At 44.6% G+C, this 9,474-nt stretch overlaps 1 long non-coding RNA gene across 1 annotated transcript; it reads right to left on the bottom strand.

Annotated features, from left to right (window-relative positions):
* Positions 1–5,175: 5,175 nt before the first annotated feature.
* On the bottom strand, positions 5,176–9,115 carry LOC135984069 (uncharacterized). Its single transcript, XR_010601991.1, has 3 exons — positions 8,894–9,115; positions 7,106–7,169; positions 5,176–6,609 (listed from the first exon to the last, which is right to left on the bottom strand). It is a non-coding gene; the product is annotated as an uncharacterized LOC135984069 (long non-coding RNA).
* Positions 9,116–9,474: the final 359 nt, after the last annotated feature.

Genomic DNA, 9,474 nt, shown 5'->3' with positions numbered 1-9,474 from the left:
TTCCACAAAGAGGCCTATTAAGCATGCCCTTAGGGAATGATCTAAAGCCTGCTGGAAATCTTTCCATTGATGTCTCCAGGCTTTGGATCAAGTTGTACGTTCCTTGCCCATGTGGTGTTCTCTGTGAGCACGCTGGGCTTTAGAATACAGGGATTGCTGATCCCACAGCGATGTAGATCGTGTGAAGCATGGGTAAGGTTTGCAGCGTCTGATAGGGGAAGGAAAACATCCATTTCCTTTTGTGTTTGGTAAATTACTCATCCGACTTTATTTCCCATAGCCTGTGGTTCCTGGGCTTGCTACTCTGTGATATACGATGTCTGAGTAACACAGCGCTGTGTGTATCATTCCTATCCCATTCCCAACACTATTTCTGCAGGAGTTCTGGAAGCTTCCATTTGTTTCTCTTACAGTCCTGGGCAATGTCCCACTGCTACCATTCTAGTGGCAAAGCAATGGGGTTTACATACTGGGCTAGTGCAGGGGTCAGCAACCTTTCAGAAGTGGTGTGCCGAGTCTTCATTTATTCACTCTGATTTAAGGCTTGGCGTGCCAGGAATACATTTTAATGTTTTTAGAAGGTCTCTTTCCATAAGTCTGTCATATATAACTAAACTATTGTATGTAAAGTAAATAAGGGTTTTACAATGTTTAAGAAGCTTCATTTAAAATTAAATTAAAATGCAGAGCCCCCCGGACCGGTCGCCAGGACCCGGGCAGCGTGAGTGCCACTGAAAATCAGCTCGCATGCCACCTTCGGCACGCGTGGCATAGGTTGCCTACCCCTGGTCTAGTGTGATGGTTTTCCAGATTTTGTTTTTTTGATGAAAAGTCAAAATTTGCCCGAGAAAGCAGACACTTTCCAGGGAAAAAAAAGTTTCTCAAAAACACAATTTTCCATGAAAAATAGTTTTGACAAAAAAATTTCAACCAGCCCTAGTTGTTCTTTTTACTATTTATCTTGCAGGAGCACCTAGGAACCCCAGGCACAGCCCAGGACCCATTGTGCTAGGCGCTGCACAAACTGAAAACAAAAAGCCCCTGTCCCAACGAGCTAGCAATTGAACTAAGCCCTAAGATCTCCACTAGGCATCTGCATAGGTACCAGGCAGGAGCCAGCCCGACGCAGGTAAAGAATGATAGTCCTTTTGCTTTAAAAATTTTGGGTTTAATTTCCTAGGAGCTGCTTTCTGGAGAAATAATCTGTACAAACCCTTGACATTTGACTTATTTCTCCTGAATGTCTCTATTTTCTGAGCACCGGTGCATGACGATCTCCTTGCAGAAAAGGGAAATGTTTATAAGGACATATCCAACTTTACAGTTCCTTGTAGAAAAACTCAGCGTCAGAGTCAAGATACCAGGCTGCCTCTCCGAGAACTTCCAGGGTACGTGCGCAGTGCACACTAAGCTTGAGTCCGTGGGACCCAGGCGGATGGACTCAGAGTTTCCATGCCTATGCTTGAGCATCTGGCTTTAAAGTTGCTGGACCCAGGTCTCACAGCTGTGCAAATATGTCCATACACAGACCGTCTGACTTGGGTCTGAGGCTTGAGCTGCATCCACACTGCAAAATGACAGGGCTTGGACCCAAGTCACAGCAGGGCTTGGGCTCTGATGCACCCCTAGCAGGGTCCTAAGACCTGGGTCCTGAGTCCGACTGATTTGTGTGTGGACGGAAGGGGAGTTAGGGCTCAAACCTGAGCCAGAGCTGGGCTTAGTGTGCTGTGTAGACATACTCCTAGTAATGCTATGAGTGGTGAGTGCGTGAACTCTGGGGATGCTGGGCAAGTGCTTTTTCTCTTCCTGCTGCTGCTTTTCATTTATATCCTGATACAGCCCTACACTTAAGTGGGGGCTTAAAATTAAGCCCCCGCTTAAGTGTTTTGCTTGATTGGGGATTCAGTTGAGGAACATGAGAATATTAGGTGTTACTTCTAAGAAGCTAGGGATGATGTGATATTGCAGTGCTTTGTTTCATTTTGGGAATGTGTGTGTGTGTGTGTGTGTGTGTGTGTGTGTGTGTGTGTGTGTGTGTGTGTGTGTGTGTGTGTGTGTGTGTGTGTGTGTGTGTGTGTGAGAGAATGAATAAAACAGTGTAATGGTCTCTGTAATATTCAGCGCTACGATTTCCATTAGAAAACCCATTATTTTCCTTTTCCTTGTGTTCCATACTGTACTTTTTTCATTAACTTTGTAAAGCTCTTTGGCATTTTGAGAAATGTTGAATAAATAATAAACTTAGCCATTTTGATTCATCTAAACTGGAGCATTTGTTCAAGCTGTTTGGGACCATGAGATAGACACTGGGCTATTCCCACAAAAGTATTAAGGCATACAATTGTCATCGTAGGTACCTAAGTCCAACATTTAGAATTGAGATACAGCTGGGAGAAATTGTTTAGCCAAAACTTTTTTTGGCAAAAAAAAAAAAAAATACAGATTTGGTGACACCAAAACATTTCATGAATTGGGGTTGGTTTTGTCAAATAGTTTCAGACCCCCTCCCCCCAAAAATAAATAAAACTAAGAAAAAATCAAACTGTTTCCTTTCAAGATTTTTCAGTGCACCATTTTGATTTTTCAGTTCAAAATGACGTTTTGAAATTTCCTTCAATTTTATTTAAAATATTTTTTAAAATGCTCAAAAATCAAATCAAAACAAACCATTTTATTTGATCCCACAATGATCTTCTTTGATTTGTGTGTGTGTGTATAATTACCAGTGCACCATAAAACCTGTTATACCCACCACCGTAAATAGAGATCCTCAAAAACCTGTTCAGCTGCTTCTGAACCCAGGTGGCAACTAAATGCCCTACATGTCAGCTGGGGTCCCCTATGTGGCTAAGTTTCTGCCTCTGGGCATGTACAGAACTGCCTGGGTCCTGATGCTAATGAAGCTCATTGCCCTCGCTCACACCTGGGATTCACAAAGTATCTGATCTGTGGGGCCCAATCCAGTAGATGTACTCAGAGCACCTGGGAGGTGGGAGACTGAAAATCAAGGCCCTGCTCCAATTCAGGCAGAGCAAGGATTTGGAACCACCTCTCCCCTATCCCAGGTGAGTGTGCTAACGTCCGAGCGATTGGCTGTAATGGGGTGGAGCTCATTCTGTGTGGTTTCTTAGGAGCCTAAGCCAAGTCAGCCACTGCTCACAACTCCAGGAGAGGATTCATGGCTGTGAATCCTAAGTGGAGATAGGTGCCTCTCTCTCAGCATTTCCTACTCGCTAGGTTAGGCACCTCCCCCCCTTAGCATGCTGTGTTTTGTGAATCTCCTTCTTCGGCACCTAGCTTTCCCCATGAACTGCAGGGGGAATCTGAGGGCCTAACTGGGGATTCAACTGGTGGCAGAGTGCCTAAAAGTGAGGCATTGTAACAGTGTCTTTGTGATTCTATCCCTGTGCCTCTCCCATCTCCGTCCAGTTAGCTAGTTTCTAATAATGAGCAATACAGGGGCAGGTATATAGAAGCTCCTGGACTATATGCTGTAAATACAAAGGATTAGGGCTCATCTCCATGGCAAGTTCATGCACTGGAAGCCAAGGTGTGAATCTAAAGTATACTAGCTTACCATGCGGCCCCTGCTACAGCGCACTACAGAACTTCTAGTGCGTGGGAGCAGGGACTGCCCAGCCAGCTAGTGCGTGGTAGGTTGACACTCTGGCTTGCTGCGGACTAACCATGGCAAGAAGCACTTAGTGTTATATTTGGTGGTGTTGCCCCTTTTGACTTCAGCAGGTTGGAGGTGTTTGAGCTGGAAGTAGAAATTGGTGGTGATTATTCTTTTGAGGAAGTTTCTATTTATTTACAAAGAATGTACAAAGTCCTGTGTCTTGGAATGCAGAAGGAACCAAGTTTCTTAGCTTATGAGCCTCCTCCAAGCATCTTTAGTCAATACCAGACAGAAGAGCCCTCCCTAGCTTTTTCCAGGGTCACACTGCGGTTACGGGTCCTTGCTTGGCTTTTCCTTTGCCTCTCTCTGTTCTTATCTGTGACCTCAATATCTGTGTGTTCGTTAAATAAAATAAATTAATTAATGGAGACAGGATATCTCCTAGAACTGGAAGGGACCTTGAAAGGTCATCAAGTCCAGCCCCCTGCCTTCACTAGCAGGACCAAGTACTGATTTTGCCCCAGATTCCTGGGTGGCCCCCTCAAGGATTGAACTCACAACCCTGGGTTTAGCAGGCCAATGTTTAAACCACTGACCTATCCCTCCCTCACACACCTAGGCAAGATAATATTTAATCCAAAAGCTCCTGGGCAGGTGTGTGTACACACACGCACGCACACACATACCCTTTTGTTTTAGGCAAGGCTTATATTTACTGGTATGTTAATTGAAGTGTGTGTTCATACCTATCAATCTCAACAAGGATTTAACCGAACCCAAAACAATGTTTCACCCAGCTCATAACATTATTATAAAAAATGTGCATGACACAAGCTTATATTATACAGTGCAATAATAGGGTGGATACAATTTGGAATCATCAGATTACAATGTCAAAGGTGAGATTTGCACAATTGCTCAATGCTGGTCTAGTTCCACTCCCATTAAAGTCTACAGTAAAACTCCCACTGACTGTAGTGGGAGCAGAGTTAGACCAGTGCTGAGCATGTCTGAAATTCCACTAATCTTATTTTACTTAATAAATATTTATAATATTTATAAAGTTTAAAGAGCTGTAACTGGGTGCTTGGAGCTCTCACCCCATTAACAGGCCTTGGGACCTGCCTAAAGCTCTTAATTACTATGGCAACCACAGCTTGTTAAATCCACTCGGATGTAAGAGGTTGGCGTGACCCTCTGATAGGAAGGAACTAGTATCAGAGACAGGGAGGCAGAGCAGCCAATCTCAGGGAGGAACCTATGCTGAGATTTATGATCTGTTATTGTTTGAGTTTATCATTGTTATCCCAGGAAAGGCTTAAATCAAACCTTGTAAGTCACATATAGACTTTGGAGCAGAATGGGGATGTCCCCTTCTCAGTGTATTGCCTTATAATACATTTTTAGAGTAAGACACAGAATCCATACAGGCTACCGCTTGTAACAACACTCATTGCCTGCATCTGTGAAATCTGACTTGAGAACCTCTGCATTTAAAAGCATGCATTGCTACTCTCTACCAATAGATCAGATCCATTAGCCTGAAGAGCCTCTGTGACAGTCTGTCCCCCCCACCCTTTTTGCAAAACGAAGATAATTTTTGTACAAAACACCTCATGCCTTGTGAGGGATCATTTGAAAACTCGATCTGCTGAACATTATTGTCCTGGTCAAATGTGTACAAAAATGTATGTAAAGTGACAAGATTCTACTGTAGAACATTGCTGTGGCACGTTCCAAGGATAGAAAAGCAGACCAAACCAGTTCCTCAGGGACAAAAAGCTAGTCAGCGCCTCATCCAGGTGTCAGCATAATCTATTCAGCAATCACCTAGTTCAACCACTAGAGGAGGACAAAGACATACATGGCCAGTGTGTTACATGAGTATGGTGTTGGTAGCATGTCTTGTTTGCTGGTCCCCAGGACATTTTCATTTTTCATTCTCCATGTTTAAAAATACCTGGCATAGCCAGCTGATGATGGGGCTCCCCTATTTTCCAAGATCCCCTGGGTCACTGGGGATGATCCTGCCACTGATCATTCCCTTATTCCTGACAGTGACAGGTAAACTCTGCCTGTGCATTTGGAAATAGTGACATTTTCAAAGTGAACATAGCCCAGCATATAAATTTCCATCTGCAGTTTCATGCATTGAATTTTGTAAATGCGAGTTTGTTTGGGGCACCAGAACATTGGCGAGTTAGAGGTTTTAAAAACCTGACTGCCATGCAAATGCTGTGTCTGTGTGTAAATCTGAGGTTTGGGGCTCCCCAAAAGGAGTGTTTGCAACATTCGAAGCTGCTTTTGCATATGTATCGCTGACTGGCTGATCTCATTCATGGAGTTCTAGCCAGTTTACCTGCTTAATTACATGCACCAGGTGGCATTTAACCCTTCAAACCTACTTTACTACAACGTTAGAAAGAGTCATAGTGTTTAAAGCTAGAACGGCCCAATATTCTGGCCTCCTGTTTATCACAGGCCCCCAACATTACCCAGCACCTGCACACTAAACCTCACACCAGCATGAGACCAGAGTACTAGAGCCTGCAGGAGACTAGGCTATGATGTGTCACTGGCAGACAACAGGAGGGAGTGAGGAGCACCAGTGCTCCAGGCCCCTGCATGGGCTGGTAACTGATTAAGTGAGATGTACCCAGATAATCCTGGCAAGTGACCCACCTCCATGTGTTGCAGAGGAAGGTGACCTCCCCCCCACCCCAGTCACTGCTAGTCTGACCTGGGGGGAAATTTCTTCCCAACTTCACATATGGCGATCAGTCAGACCCCTAAGCATGTGAACAAGAACCAGCCAGCCAAGCACCTGAGAGACAACGCTGCAGACTCCTGGCCCTCCCCATCCAATCTTCCATCTCCAGCTGTGGCCATCCCTGATGCTGCAGAGGCAGGAGATAAATAGAGTGTGAAGAAATCCCTTCGTTTCCTTTGCTGGTGGCCAGCTGAAACCATGAAGCATGAGCTTTGGGAACCTAAGAGAGAAACTGGAAGCGAGCCCAGGACGGCTGAGCCCTGCCCCTCATACATTTGTCTAGCTCTCTCTTAAAACTAACTACGTTGTTCTCTCCCACAACTCCCATTGGGAGGCTGTTCCAGAACCTCACCCTTCTGATGGTTAGAAACGTTCTTCTAGTTTCCAGCCTCAGTTTGTTCTTGGCCAGTTTATCCCCATTTGTTCCTTTGCCATCCTTGTCCTTTAGCTTACCTAGCTCTTCACCCTCCCCTGCATTATAGATTAAGTAGCACCCTTCAGATACCCACTAAAAGACAATATGCATTCTGCAGCATCTGTATCTGATCATCTTCTCTCTCCCCTTTCCTCCTCGGGTCACTTCTAATGCAGTCCTAGCAATGGCTAGTTTATTTGTGGCCTGGAGCCAGTATTTCATTATTTAGGATCTCAGCATTTGAATGTGTTGCTGTAGCACACTCTATTGGCATGACATTTTGTAATGGACATAATCTTACCTGTGTGACCAAACCACTGTCCTGTGATGAAATTCGAAATGATGTGTGGCTGGATTTACTACTGCTAATAAAGGAGGAAACACAAACATGAGCAAATCCAATTGGTTGGTTCCAGCTTGCACAGTGAAAAGTGGAGTTTGTAAAGGAAGGTGAGAAGAAAGGAATACAAACAGGGTTATCCAAATTACCTGTGAACTGAAAGGTTCACATTTAGTCCTAACTATTGCTTTTCCTCTTGCTTCTGATTTTTATACATGAAAGGTGCTGCCCAGACCCTGAACCAAAATCTCACACCTGGAACCCCCCAAACTCTGGGCTGTCTGAACATCACATGTAAGGACTCCTCTCTAATCTAAATCTACAGCTGTAGTGTCTCTTCTCACTGCAAAAATTCAGGTGAAACTAGAAGGGATGGACGGCTTGTTATATAGGGCACGAGCTTGTGTTCCCAACTCTGCCACAGGTCTTCTCAGTGACCTGGGGCACATCATTTTGCCTCTATAGTTGTTTTTCCTTCCATCCTTTGTCTTATCTCTTAAGGTTGTAAGTTCTTTGGAGCAGGGACCTTCTCTCACTAGGTGTTTATACAGCACCTGGCTTAAAGGGGGGCCTGATATTACTGGGGACCTCCAGGTGTTCTCATAATAGGAATAAGAATATAAATAGTTACTACAGAATGTGCACATTTTGCAAGTAGGGTGTTGCCTGCCCCGCTTTAGTTAGAGGTTTAGTTTGTACTCGCTATTCCAGACCAAGTGTACAAACAGGCATCACTGTTAAGCTACACAAAAGTTGACAGTGACAGCTCCAGCTGTAATTTTACTAGAAGTGGTGAGGGTTAAGTTGAATGGGTGATTTTTAAATGAGAAAGATGTGCTTGCAGAGCAGAATGCAGGGAAAAGTCCAGGTTCCAAATGGAACAGATTGTTGGATCAAAGCCTTTCATCTTGACCAACCCGGATGTCTTCTGGTCTCAGCTAGTCCTCTACTGAGAGCCTACTGACAACAACATTTAAAAGTGCCTGAAAGTAGTGTCCACCTGATGGTAGTCAGTGGCCTCTGTGCAATGCAATTTGTAAAGAAACCCCACAAACAATCTTCTAGTTTCCTTCATTCACCTGGACATTTGGCTGCTAAACCCCATTATCCATACATTGCTGGATACACAGATGTATACCCCTTTGATAGATTGTGACCCATTTGATGCTCTTTTCAGTGCATGCATAGACTGTAGTCAGTCATGAAGCCTTCTGAGATACTTTGGGGTAAACTAAATTGGTTAATTATAAGAGACTCTTTGGCAGGGGGGCTGGTGCACCATCTTTGAAGCACATTGTCAAGGTTCCTTCCCCACTCTGAACTTTAGGGTACAGATGTAGGGGACCTGCATGAGAAGCTCTAAGCCCAATTAACAGCTTAGATCTGGTCTGGCTGCCACCACTCCCAAGCACTAATTCCCTTCCCTGGGTAGCCTTGCGAGACTTCTTCACCACGAAATTGGTGAACACAGATCGAAACCCCTTGGATCTTAAAACAAGGAAAAATCAATCAGGTTATTAAAAAAAGGCTTTTCATTAAAGAAAAGTAAAAAGAAAACCCTCTGGGAGAGATTAGCATACCAGCTACTCTCACAGACAACAGATTCCAAACACAGAGGATGTTCCCCTGGGCAAAAACTTAGTTACACAAAAAATACCCAAATACCCAATTTGATCATTCCTCTAATTGCACAAGACAGGTTACAAAGAAATGAACATAAATCTATTTATTCCCTTCACTAATACTCACTACTTGATAAGAGGCTGAATTCTGAAGCTTTCCCACTCCGGTCAAAAGTGAAACTGACCCAGACAAAGGGAACTTCCCTCCTTCCTTTTGAAGCATCTTGTCCTCCCATTGGTTCCTCTGGTCAGGTGTCAGCTAGGCTAGGTGAACTTCTTAACCCTTTACAGGTAAAGAGGCATTAACCCTTAACTATCTGTTTAAGACACACATGGTATGCCAAAGTATGACACATCTATAGGAAAGAGTTTGAAAAAAGCCTGCCCTGCAGTCAGATTTCAGCAGCTCGATACGTGGTTTGCACCAAACCTCTTAGCCCGGTTTTATTGAAACACAGAATGGGGCTGTGTAGCAGGGAGACTCATCAGCACAGCACCTCCTGCTGGTCATCCTGGGAATTAGCTTTTCCAGCCCAGAGCACCCTCTGCAGGCCAGTGTCTCACCTTCCACTGGCCCCCCCATGTCCTTCCTGGACTCTGGTACCCCTTACATCAGGGTTTTGCCCCCTGTAGTAACCCACACTCTGGGTTTCCCCTCCCAGGGGAACCCCCAACCCTCTAGCCCCACCTTGCCTCAGTGGCTACTGC

Source organism: Chrysemys picta, chromosome 5 (genome assembly GCF_011386835.1).
Source record: "Chrysemys picta bellii isolate R12L10 chromosome 5, ASM1138683v2, whole genome shotgun sequence".
NCBI classification, from domain to species: domain Eukaryota; kingdom Metazoa; phylum Chordata; order Testudines; family Emydidae; genus Chrysemys; species Chrysemys picta.
The sequence above is the reverse complement of the archived record's forward strand: the minus strand, read 5'-3'. Positions and strand labels throughout refer to the sequence as shown.